The 12,778-nt window shown below is 45.5% G+C and overlaps 1 protein-coding gene across 3 annotated transcripts in view; it reads left to right on the plus strand.

Annotated features, from left to right (window-relative positions):
* Nucleotides 1-205: 205 nt before the first annotated feature.
* The window catches only part of LOC147422578 (uncharacterized), a 53,483-nt gene continuing 40,910 nt past the window's right edge, over nt 206-12,778 (plus strand). For 2 of the 3 annotated variants that reach the window (XR_015186868.1, XR_015186869.1), the window contains exon 1: nt 206-1,579. The gene's annotated coding sequence lies outside the window, so the exon portion shown is untranslated. The remainder of the gene's footprint in view (nt 1,580-12,778) is intronic. The other variant, XM_086503751.1, reaches the window with a different exon arrangement.

The raw sequence follows: 12,778 nt of genomic DNA on the forward strand, positions 1-12,778 counted from the left end.
GCTCAAATTCTACCCCGTTCACCCAAAAATTAGTTAATTGCTAGCTTGCTTTTCATTGGCCTAAAACCCCTATGGTCATGCTAGTAAAATTCCTCCCTATAGACCCTGCTGTAAGGCAGTGCCAATAAATGCACCATGTTTCATGCAAACGGAGGAGGTGTTTCGTTTGAAAATTTGGCTTCTCACGTGGCAAAGCTTTTGAAACGGCAGTACGTTTTATCCAAAGCGTTTGGCGTTTGCAACTAGGACGAAGGTACTCTCTCTCTCTCTCACTCACACAGGGTCTCCGTTTCAGTGGTGGATGAATATCCTGTAAGCAACTTCCGTTTCGTGTCCACAGCTCCGCTCCCACCAAACTACCAGTTTCTTGGCCATAGCCTTTCTTGGCTTGTATCCACAGCCTACTATGAATAGAACGAGGGAGTCTGAGAATGGCAGTGAGTTCAATCTTCCTTCTTGATCTGCCCACGCCCTTCTTGCACAGCCCAGATTTTGGCACCAGCCTCAGTCATGAGCCGTCCAACTTCTCCATCCCAAGCCCCTCGTTCTCCTGCCTACGAGGATGTATCTATGCAACCTGAGTTCGCTACACAGCCTGTGCAAATGGAGCACACTAATCAGACCTGCTCAACTTCCTGTAACCAATATGCTGTTACATATCAACGACACTAATCAGACCTGCTCAACTTCCTCTTGTCCAACGCATCACATGCCCATAGGCCAAATCCCAAGATTCGCCCCTAACCGGTTTTTGGATTACCAACCGAGGATGTGCTGTTGTGACTAGATCATTTCGAGAATATCTCGAGCTATCACAACTGGTCTGAGGAGCGCAAAGCCATGGAGGTCCGTACGTTGCTAGAGGATGTTGCCGCAACCTGGTTCATTTAACAACCAGACGGGAACAAAGGTGATTGGCAATTTCTAAAGGCGTTGCTGATTTATAATTTTGCCCATCAAAACATTACGCAGACAGCACTACAACAGCTCAATGCTTTGAAGCAACAACAATTCGAGCCAATTGCACAATTTGCCATCAAGATGAACCAGCTCCTGTTATGTGCAGATCCCACAATGGCTGAGGATGTGAAATTGTTCTTTCTTTGGCCTCGTCTCCGCCACGACATCTCCAGACGTGTCTGAGATCAGGGTCCAACCTCTTTTCATGTTGCATCCAAACTGCACAGCGTATCGAGGCCTCTACCAACCCTGATGCTCCTACAGTCATTGTCCCTCAACCAACGACACATCAACACCTGATGGAGTCCAATCCCATGCCCATGGACATCGACATTCAAAATGCCGAGGTGAATTCTAGGCGAGCTTTGCCCGAGTGGATGCACAAGGTCGACCAAAGTGCTTCTGTTGCAACAATTATGGTCATGTTCAGTGGCATTGCGGACAGCTACGTGCGCAACAACAACATCACCAGAATGCCCAAGTGCAACTTGCTGATGCTTCTACTCTAGCCGAGCTTCCAGAAAACATTTAAGCGGGACGCTGGGGGAAGAGCATCGCCTGCAACTTCAAGCCGCAACATCTTCCAGCCGAATGGTGTGTTCCACATTAGCCCATATAGGTAACACATCTCATGAAGTCCTTTTGGAGTAGTATCTCATCGATTAGTGAAGAGTTAATTCACGAATTAGGGTTGCACACATCCATAACACCTCCAATCAAGGTCTTGTTTGGAGATAACCAGAAGGTCTACCACTCACATACACAAGCTCATTGTACTTTCTTTTTCGCTCATAAAGTTTTCGATCATTCCTTTTATGTTTTGCCCAAGCAATTGTTTCCCATGACGTTAGGTTGTGATTGGTTTGTTAAAACCAGGGCTCAATTACATTTTGATTTACAACAGTTGATATTACCTGCCTCGTTACCTATCGCGATGTTTATGTGTTCACATAGAAACCCCACGGTCATACACACACAATGCACACTGGAAGATTCTCACACTCGCTTGCGAGATGTCTGAACCATCCTACACAAATTCTCCAAATTGTTTCAGCCGACTACTCAAACCTCACAGATCAATTTTCCCACACAACATGTAATAAACACTGGGGATGCTCCTCCAGTCCGCATGGCCTCGTGGCGAAGGTCTCCTTTGGAGAAAGAAAGAATTGATCAAGCCGTCCAAGATATGCTCAGGAGAGGAGTTATCATTCCTTCTAGTAGTGATTGGGTGTCTGAACCCCATCTTGTATGCAAAGATGATGGCACACATCGACTTTGTATTGATTTTTGACCACTGAATAAAGTGACTGTCCATGACCTTTACCCAATTCCTAGAATAGATGATCCTCTCCTGAGCATATCTCGGACGGCTTGATCAATTAGGGAAGTCAAGGTACTTTACCTCTTTAGACTTGGTTTCTGGGTATTGGCAAATTCCATTACATCCACCAGACATCCACAAGACAACTTTTCAAACTCATAGGGGATTGTTTCAATTCACTCACATGCCATTTGGATTGTCGGATGCTGGAAGCACTTTTCAAAGTACGGAAAATACAATTTTTCAAGATCTGATTGCTCAAGGTGTATTGCTGGTCTATTTGGATGATATCTTCCACACATAGACATGGTAGCTACTAGCAACACCTGCAGGTTTTGGAGAAAGTACTCAAGAGGGTCCAGGACTATAATCTACAGCTGCAATTTAAGAAGTGTCGATGGGGTAGTACAAAGCTCAAGTTTCTGGGATTTTTAATCTTTGCATTTGGTATCCAGATGGATTCATCCAAGATTACAGCTATCCAGAACTACCGTCCTCCCTCCGTAGTCAAAACCCTCCAAAGTTCCCTTGGGATGGCCAATTTTTTTCTCCGTTTTGTCCCTAATCTTGCTGCTATAAATTACCCTCTACGACAACTCCTCAAGAAGGGTAACAGATACACATGGACCTCAGTGTGTAACCAGAGTTTCATCAAGCTCAAGCAAGTCATTCAAGATGCTGCCCTGTAAGCCCATCCCGATTTCTCCAAACCTTTCAAGCTACAAACTGATGCATCAAATCAGGGTCTGGGGCTGTTTTATTGCAGCAAGACGACCTTCAACGGTGGCAACCAATCTCATTCATTAGCCGCTCCCTCACAAGATCTGAAGAAAATTATTTGATAACTGAAAAAGAGCTGTTAGCAATCGTATGGGCTTTCCACAAATTTCATCCCTACTACACGGCACGACAGTACAGGTGGAGACCGACCATCAACCATTGGTCTCCCTCATCCACAAACACCATCCACCAGGCAGTTACTACGCTGGGCACTTGCTCTGCAGGAGTACAGGTTTACATTGGTCTATTGCAAAGGGTCACTCAACCTCATTGCTGACGGACTCTCGCGATCTGAACATCAAGCCACACAGTTCACTCCTCCTCCATGTCCCTCCCCGTCAACATACCACAGATGGCTGCATTACAGCAGAATGATCCGCTCATCAAACAAATCATTTTGCAGATACAGTCTCCCCAGCCACAAGCACATCAACACAGATTTGTAGTGATAAATAATGTCCTGCATTATATTGCTCCAAATCAGGAACCTTACATATACGTGCTGCAGGTGCTACAGCAACCTTACTTGGAATTTTATCACCACCACCCTCTTTCAGGACATCTTGGCTTCCATAAGGTACTACAATAACTCAGGCTGCATTATTACTGGCCCAAGATGAGGCAATCTATATCTCAACATCTTCAACAATGCAGGGTATGCTAGAGCATCAAGTCTCCACCTCACAATGTCGGCCTTCTGTTTCCTATTTTGGTAAATGAACCATTTGAGCTGGTAGGATGGGATCTAATGGGACCCTTCCCCATGACCATCACAGGAAACCGCCATATATTGCTAACTAACATGCTAGTTAGCATACCCAGTATGCTAGTTAGCATACTAATTAGCACACCATTTATGCTAGCTAGAATACCGAGTATTCTAGCTAACATACCTTGTTTACCTCAAAGCATACTTAGTTGTGACACCAAATATGCTAGTTAGTATGTTCAATATGCTAACTAGCATACCCAATATGCTATGTAGCATACTACTACTATGCTCTAAATGCTTATGATAATTGTATGCTAGCTAATACAACATCGACAACCCCTCCTATGCAGGGCGCTCCACCATAATCTCCATGTAGCTCAACAAAGATAGAAGCGCAATAATGATGAAAACCGTCATCAAGTGGAATATGTAGATCAAGATTTAGTCATGTTGTACTTTCCCTTGCGGCGCAAGGCCTCAGTGAGTGTCTCCTTCATTGATGGGTGGCCCCATATAGAGTTCTCGAGTGTATCCGCACAAACACCGATCGTTTGCAGAGATTGTCCAATTAGTCTATCACTACTGCACATGTAACCAGGATGAAGCCATGTACACTACCTCACACAGAACTAGGTAAAGCCCAAGAATGAATTGCCATCTTTTGTTTTTAGGGGGGAGGTGTGGTGTAGCCCGCTCCGCTCCCACCAAACTACCAGTTTCTTGGCCATAGCCTTTCTTGGCTTGTATCCATAGCCTACTATGAATATAACGAGGGAGTCTGTTAATGGCAGTGAGTCCATGACTCATTCTGATTCTGTGTATTTCACAACATCAAGGATAGCAAATCCATTGAAGGATGCACTATTTGGTACACAAGTCAAGCATAGACAGCAAGGGTATGATGAGGAGTCAAAGCAGGGAGTTTTTCTTTTCTATTTTACGGGGGGAGTATTCATCGGCGACTTTATGTTTCTATGTCTTGTAACATGCATATGTGAACATTTGTGTTGCATTGTGATGTGCCAACCATTGAATATTTCTTATTGGATGAGATATTTCTGGGAAACCAACAACTCAAGATATCAAGAGCTCCGATCTGGAATGGGACTCCTTATTGGATAAGATACTTCTGAGAAGCCAATGACCTAGGATATCAAGAGCTCTAATCTGGATTGAGAAAATTGATTGTCCCTTGGAATGACCCTCGGAGATTTTTGAGCTAACTTGAGTTGTTTTGTAGATATTGGTAATCGCGGACGATTACTTTCTTTCAAGAAGGGGGGTTGTCACAAACCGGTGACGTGTCAAGCCACTGAAGAACGGAGCCAACCTACACATCTCGGTCGAGGGGCTTAAACCCTAAGAAGCAGTAGAAGAAGCATCCACCAACCGTTCCAGCCGGTCCGTTCCGGTTTGACCTTGCCTGCTGGAACGTGCCCGTTCCACGTCAGCCCCAAGTCTCGGAACGCCGTTGCAGCGTTCCAGTCTTCCAGATCCTTGCACTTGCGTTTCCCAGTAACTCTGGGAAAATCACACAAAAAGGTCAATTTTCTGACATGCATTAGTGATTTGTTGATTTTTGCTGGCTCTAGATCGACATGTAGTGTTGCGGTTCAAATGATGCATGCTTCCCTTGCAGTTCCTTGCCAGCAGAAGAAATTGTTCATAAAATTCAGTTTTGAATTAAGCCCACTTTCTGGCTTGTGTACCTTCCAGAATCTTGGCTACCACCAATTGCTTGCTATTTCCTTGAGATGCATCCCAACATGACGCAACTTGGATTTTTTGGTGAAGTTCTCATTAGCAAAAACGGCTTCAAATTGCCTGATGAAAGACAGTGCCTTAGAGACGTCTCTCCGTCTTGTGAGTTTTGGCATTGGTCCTACTCTTCAACAAGGGCCACCACCTGCATCCAACATGGTTTCCCCCTATGGGCATTCAAACCACATGCCACCTTTGCTGACAGCCCCTCCTATGCAAGGTATGCAGAGTACTTTTCCCTCTCAGAGCTTTTATCATGCCCTCGTCCCCTCAAAGCTTCCACGCCTCCACCTCCAACTCCATGCACCAGGAGCAAGGACCACCTCGCCCTTCGACTCGCCCATTGAATCGGCCCATTTTGTGCTACAAATGCGGAGAATATGGACATTACCAGAGCAAATGCCCCCTGCCAGAAGGGTCCCTTCCCTGTCGTCATTGCCTTGAAGCGAAGGACTGCTACAGTAAGGATTGTCCCAAACTTCGTGCATCCACGGCTTCGAGCCCAAGTCAGCCAAAATGAGTTTAAACTTTACCTTTCCCAAGGTTAATCTGATAGCAGTTAGCACCGTCCCTCAACCATCACCTTCTACTCATGTCTTGGCCCCTAATGACAAGTTCAAGCAGGTACAAGAGCCCACTGGTGTTCTCACTCGGGCCCAGAGGGCATCCTTGGGTCTTAACCTTCCAACCAATTCCCCTCTTCCGCCTACGATCCCACCCATGGATACACCGCTTCCAGCTATCGACAAGCCCTCCCCTCGTGCCAAGCAAGGATCCTCATCTCTGCTCTCAGATATATTGCTTTCTTAGAAGCAATAGCCGACCTACAGCAGATTAAGGTGCCTGAGAAACCACTTGTAGAAAAAGAAAAGCTTACAATAGAGACAATCTTGAAGAACCATGATATACTGCGCGGGCACCTCCGAGTGCGGGCAACCTGTAGCAGGGCTTGTGGTGGGCAACCTGTAGCAAGGCTACAGTGTCACTGACACAGGACAAGCAATTAGTTGCAGTTGGGTTGGGTTTACACTGGATGGACTCTCGCCCGGGTAATGATACGTGGCAAGTGATACGGATGGTGGTCTAGTGGACATCGTGGCCAGGTCACCACCACCACAGTTTGGAGATAGACTTAGCTGGACTGGACATTTATGAGCCGTTGGTGGCTTTTTATGGGGTACATATCCGTAGCTGTTTGGGGTTATCGACATCATCTACTTTGTGTGGTCAGTAGTCTAGAGTCTATCATCTTGAGTTATACACAATATGTCTGTACCATACCTGCATAGGGAGCCTCGACACCCCATTGTACCTATGAGTTCTTGCCTGGAGGTGAGTGTGCTGCCATTGCCAGAGTCTGTATTGGTTTCTTTGAGCTAGTCAAGTCCCATATGTTTAGGTTCTACTGTTGAGTCGCTGTGTTTGTTTGATCTGTTATCCATTGTTTCTTTGTTTTCATCTTGTTGGAGTGAGATGTCACGCACATTGCATTGGTAGAGAGCACGACACATTATCTCCGCTACATTCGGGTAGGGCAATTTATGGAGGTTGCTATATAAGCAACCCCTTGCCTCCATTGTATACACATTCAGTTATTCATTGCCAAGGTTGATTAGCTCAGGAGACTCTCCCTCTTTCGTGCTCACTCCCCTTAGTCTCGACGCTTCCGCATTGTTAACTTTGACATGGTATCAGAGCTGCTTGGTGTAGCTTGTGCTTGAAGACTCTTGGCGTGGAGGAGCTGTCTAATGAAGAGGAGAACAAACCCTTGTCACCGGTGTGTTACCTCTGCTCATAGCGTTTAAAAACGCAAGGCAGTAATCTCTCCCGACACCGCTGTCACCCTGTGTTTTGAAACGCAAACCAAGCATTCTCTTGCGGCAGCGTTTCAGAACGCTGCCCCTCAGCCTGCCTCTCTCCCTTGCCGGTAGTCCACAAGCTCTCCTATGCCTGCTTGCTTCTAAAACATTGCCCGACAGCGTGGCATGGCGGTCTTCCCAGCAGCACGGAGCGTTTTAAAACGTAGATCTCTAGAATATAGGCTTTGATGACGGCCCCCCTTTCTTTGGCAACTGCAAGTGCCCACGACCCAGCGTTTTAAAACGCTGTGGGCCAGCACTTGCGGCTTGTCACAAAATGGTGACGTGGCCAGACAAGCGCATTGCTGACGTGGCAGCAGTACTCGTAAAACGCGCCGACAGCTTGACATGGCAAGCTGTACGGACTGCCGTACGGAATTTTCGTAAATCACGGTGCAAAAAGCGGGCAGCGAACGGAATTCCTAATTTTACGCTGGCTGAATTTTTGGACAACTTTTGGGGCTTGTGCTTTATTTTAAGAAGCTTTTAGATTATTGCTTCTGGGGCTCTGCTTTTGAACATCCCTTGTACCAATAAATAAGCGGGCAGGGCCTCACTTCTCAGGGCATCTGGACGTAGAGTCTGAGAGTGAGCACCCTCCCACTGTCTTGTACTTTGAACACAGATTAATACAAAAAGAAATACGAAAGAGGCGCTAGTCTTTGGGGCCAATATCTCTAGGCACGGAACTACGCCGGGCCGTGTCGACTCAAGTGTGAATTGTGGACTGTTTTGAAGTGAATCCCTGCTGTGTCGCGGTAGAATCTAAACTTGGAGCGTCCAAGTTTGTTATAGTGGTATCAGAGCACAGAAAGATTCTTCTTCTACGGAGGATCCGATCCTTTTTGCATGCGCATAGCTTTTGGGAAAGAATCTTCGCGTCCCGACCCCGGACTTATTAGCCACTTTCACCCTTCATACATTGCGCATCAGATTACACATGGGTTCTTGTGGAGAATCTGACAGAGATGACACCTCTCAGTGGGAAGGCAAAGAAAAGTTGAAGATTCGTTGCCGGAAGTGAAGAAAAGAATGAAGATTTGGGCAAATTTTTTTCCGGACAAGTTTGCCAGAACGGAGTACAATGTCAACTACAGATTGGCATATGAACAGATTGATTAAGTACTACAGGGACCCAAGATTGGCGAAACACCTGAAGAATTACCTGATTGATAAGATTTACTCTAGATGGCGTGTGGCCATTGCTTCTCCTCTTAGGTAGGGAGGAAAGCCGAAAAGACAGACAAGTGCAGAAAAGTAACCTGTACTCGCAGAAAGACATGGACAAGCACTCTTGAAAAGAAGCACTTCTATAGAGCCAACCAATATGACTTTCTCGAAGGTAAAAGCAAGAAAGTTAGAGAATTTAAAGAAGGTGGACAGTCAATTAAGTTTGACACTTTTTTGGTTTCCGAGATGCTTTGAGGGCTTTGGCCTTCATACAGCAGTTTGACATAGCTTTCTCTGGAAGGCATTACTTAGAGCACTCCAAGATTCGGAGAGCTACCTCTTTCTTCAAGGGAAATGCTCGAACATCTAGTGAGAAAGGAAGCGCCAGTTAAATGGTTGAAATTCAGAAGGCTCTTTAGTTCTTCTTGGCTGCTCGAGAGTAAGAACGAGATATACGAACCACTTGGAATCATTTTTGGATGACCAAGGGAGATTCTTTGGACGCTTATTGCGAGAGATTTTGGAACTCTTTTCTACCAACCTCTTCATTTACGAAGGTCTTGTTTAAGAAGCAGATTGAGCGGTTTTGCTGCGGACTTCTTACATAGATCCGAGACTACTACTTGGAACAGAAGTCGAATTCTATTCAAGAACTGATGGGTCATGCGAAACGAGGTTTTGCCATACACTCGGGTAATCTGGCTTACCCCACTGATGAGATTTTGACTCAGAGAACTCAACAAACCTCTCAGAATGAAAGTAGAAAGAGAAAGAGTTCCTAGGACAAAGAAAAGAAAGATACTGTCACAAAGTGATGACGTGGCGGACAGCAGAAACCCTAATTTCTGCCAAAAACCCTAAAATTCCTGCAAACCCTAATTTTTGCCAAAAACCCTAAATTCCGGAAATCGCGGAGGCGGATTATTAAAAAAAAAAAAAAATATATATATATATTTTTTTTGGAAAATGATGAGCGACGCGAATTTTGCTTTTGCTTTTTTTTTATAAAAAAAAAAGAGAAAAGACTCTCTAAGAGAGAGAGAGAACTGATGCTTTTGATTTTAAAAGCTTTTGGGGCTCTGCTTTGGGCATCCCTTGTAACCTTTAAATTAGTGGTGAGGGCCTCACTTCTCAGAGCATCTGGACGCAGAGTCTGAGAGTGAAACCCTAACCGCTCTCTTGTACTTTGATGATTGATTAATACAAAAAGAAATACCGAAAGGGGCGCCAGTCTTTGGGGCCAATATCTCTAGGCACGGAACTCCGCCGGGCCAGTGCAAATCTATTGTGATCTGTGAATTGTTTTGAAGTGGTTATTTGGTGCTGTCGCGGTTGATTCTTGACTTGGAGTGTCCAAGTTTGTTACAGTGGTATCAGAGCACGGCCGATTTCTCTTCTACGGGAAATCCGATCCCCGAATTTTTTTTCCGCGGCACCTATGGCTTCAGGCAATGATCAGTCGACTCCCTCTGCATCTGGAGATGCGGGCTGGGATCACAACGAAGATTCTGGCAGAGAGTATGGCCCGCCTTGGCCTACTTAGGCGGAGCGGCGAGAGATAGAGCGTCGCCAGTTGATCAGCGAGGCAACAATGATGATGCTCAATTTTGCCAAGGACCCGAAGATGGCAAAATATATGAACCAGACCTCTTTGGAAGAGGTACAGATGGAGTGGCAGAGAACCACAACACCACTTCCGAAACCCGCTCTCAAGAAACCTTCTGCCTCCAAGAAATATACGGAGAAGGAACTGGAGAACGTGGTTGATGCACGGATTGCTCAGCTTTTCGACGTGCAAAAGAAAGGCAAAAAGCACGGCAAAAAGCAGAACAAAGGTACTGACTTCCCGGGATATTTGGGTCGTCAGTCGACATTCGACAAAGCAAAGAAACGGAAGAAGCGTGTTCGATTTGAAGGAGTACCCAGTTCTTCTTCTTCTTCTTCTGACAGTTCTTCTAGCTCCTCGGATTAGAGCGAAGAAGACAGAAAAAAAGCAAAAAGCGAAGCAAGACACAAAGCTTCGGAACGGGCAAGAAAAAGGCAAAGAAGGCTACATCTCGCCCAGAGACTGACAGTTCTACTGAGGACTCGTCTACAGACAGCTCAGATTCCGATGACGGAAAGTTTTATGCGAACAAGAAGAATTTTTACAAAGCCAACCAGTATGACTTTCTCGAAGATAACAGCAAGAAAGTCCGAGAGTTTAAGGAAGGTGGCCACTCGATCAAGTTTGATACTTTTCAGGATACTCAGATGCTTCGAAGGCTTTGTCTCTTATACAGCAGTTTGACATCGCTTTCGCGGGAGGACGCTATTCAGAGCACTCCAAGATTCGGAGAGTTGCCTCTTACTCTGAGGGGAATGCTCGTACTTGGTGGTCCACGCTTCTATTAAGCAAGACTGTGCCAGTTACATGGCTGAAATTCAAGAGGCTTTTTATTTCTTCTTGGTTGACTCAAGAGTTTGAGCGAGATATACGAGCTGCTTGGAACCATCTCCGGATGACCAAGAGCGATACAGTGAATTCTTATTGTGAAAGATTCTGGAGCTCTTTTCTACCCGCCTCTTCATTCAAGAAGATCTCGTTCAGAGAACAAATTGAGCGGTTTACCTTGGGTCTACCTACAGAGATCCGAGATCACTGCTTGGAACAGAAGTCAGCTTCTATTCAGGAGTTGATGAGTCATGCGAAGCGGGGCTTTGCCATTCACTCTGGCAGTCTGACCTACCCCACAGATGAGGCCATGACACAACGAGCCAAACAGACTTCTGGGAATGAAAGTAGAATGAAAAAGAGCAACCCAGAGAAAAAAAAAGGATGCACGACCCAAGCTTACTCCTGAGGAGAGAGCTCGCTTCATCAGAGAGGGGAAGTGCTTTGGATGCGGGAAACATGGACATATTTCCGCAAAGTGCCATGATAAGGCACAGAAAGAACAGAATGATAAAGACGACGACAGGTCTGAGAGTTCGAGAGCAGCTGAGGAATGTGGCAGAAAAGGCAGATAGAAAAGCAGAACTGGTACCACATGGCGTGGGACTTGCACCGAATCAAATGAATGAAAGTACAAACTTTGCCGTTTTTTTTTGGGGCAAAGTGAAGGATCAAGAAGCTCTTTTGAAGGAGCCAAGGCCAACTTCTTTTCACTTGGAATTGGCGGCTCGATTTGGAATTGCGCCCGACAGACTGACGCCACTGGCGGAGGTAGTTCGACTGGCACCCGGATGGGATGTTGCCATTACACCGAGCATTGGCAAACTTCGTTTGCAATGACAGGGGTGTTCAGGGCACGTGAGTGACGTTCTACTCGGGATCCCTTGGTACCACAAGAACTACGCCGTGGTTGACTACTGGGCCGAGAAAGCGACTTTGATAAATGAAGGGCTTAGAGATTGTACTTGATGAACTTCAGTTTTCTTACTCATTCTTTTGGGAGAACTGAACCATGGATAAAAGTTGAATATGTTTTGACCTGAAGAAAAGAACGCCAAGATTTTTTTCTCCACGCTCATGCCGATTGCTTTTGAGAGGGCCTGAAGATCATACCATTGATCTGATATCTGGAAGCACACCACCGAATCGGCCACCTTATTGTGTGAGCCGAGTACAGAATGAAAAGATTATGAACTCAGTGAAAGACCTCTTGGAAAAGGGTCTTGTCCAGCTTAGTACTTCACCGTATTGCTCTCCAGTGTTGTTGATTTTGAAGAAAGACAGATCTTGGAGAATGTGCATCGATTATAGCACTCTCAACGAAATCACCATCAAGAACAGATTTCCGATTCCTAGGATCGATGATATACTCGACCGGTTACAGGGATCCTCGTGCTTTAGCAGGATTGACTTGAAGAGTGGATATCATCAGATCAGGATAGCGCCAGGAGATGTCTACAAGACAGCTTTTCGGACGACTTTTGGGTTATTTGAGTTTTTGGTGATGCCTTTTGGCTTAACCAATGCTCCTGCGACATTTAACCGGATGATGGACAGGATTTTTCGAGAGTACAGGCTATTTGTTGGCACTTTCTTTGACGACATCATTGTTTTCTCGAAGAATGAGGCAGAACACAGAGATCATCTGCTTCAAGTCTTTTAGGCATTACGAGATCACACGCTAGTGATTAATGCAAAGAAAAGTGAATTTTTTCCTACCATGGATACACTTTTTGGGACACATTGTGTCAGCAACACAACAGGAGTGCAAATGGACC

Source organism: Adiantum capillus-veneris, chromosome 27 (assembly GCF_014529385.1).
Source record: "Adiantum capillus-veneris isolate H3 chromosome 27, ASM1452938v2, whole genome shotgun sequence".
NCBI classification, from domain to species: domain Eukaryota; kingdom Viridiplantae; phylum Streptophyta; class Polypodiopsida; order Polypodiales; family Pteridaceae; genus Adiantum; species Adiantum capillus-veneris.